Source organism: Penaeus monodon, chromosome 20 (assembly GCF_015228065.2).
Source record: "Penaeus monodon isolate SGIC_2016 chromosome 20, NSTDA_Pmon_1, whole genome shotgun sequence".
Taxonomy (NCBI): domain Eukaryota; kingdom Metazoa; phylum Arthropoda; class Malacostraca; order Decapoda; family Penaeidae; genus Penaeus; species Penaeus monodon.
This window is the reverse complement of record NC_051405.1, coordinates 9,478,346-9,478,766: the sequence shown is the minus strand read 5'-3', so window position 1 is coordinate 9,478,766 and position 421 is coordinate 9,478,346. Positions and strand designations below refer to the sequence as shown.

Here is a 421-nt window from a genome sequence, read left to right as displayed (position 1 = left end):
CTTTCAATTGAGCTTTGTTTCTGAACCTTGAACATATATGAATAAATCTTGCATTTTTTATTTCTTGTTTGCATGTATAGCTGTTGCCTAACTGTCTATTTACCGACGTTTCACGATTGGTTTTGCTTTGTAATTCGGCCGAATGATATTTTGTTTGAAGTTCTTCCATTGCTCATTCATACTTTACTATTAACCTCTTTGAAAACCGATTATGAAATTTCCTCTACACTTTTAAGTTTTATTAATTCAGTTTTAACGCATGTTCATATTTTTGGGCTAGTGTGTTCAATATTTCATATCAAGTGGCATGCTATAACTATATGTCTACAATTCTGTCTATATATCTATGTACATTCGCATTCCTCTGTTACGTTTCTTTTAAAATCCTCTACGTGTTTTTGTATCTTAATCATCTGTCGGG

General features: G+C 31.8%; 1 protein-coding gene across 1 annotated transcript in view; it reads left to right on the top strand.

Annotated features, from left to right (window-relative positions):
• LOC119585612 overlaps nt 1-421 on the top strand; it is a 141,956-nt gene that overhangs the window by 129,140 nt on the left and 12,395 nt on the right. The gene's annotated exons all lie outside the window — the stretch shown is intronic.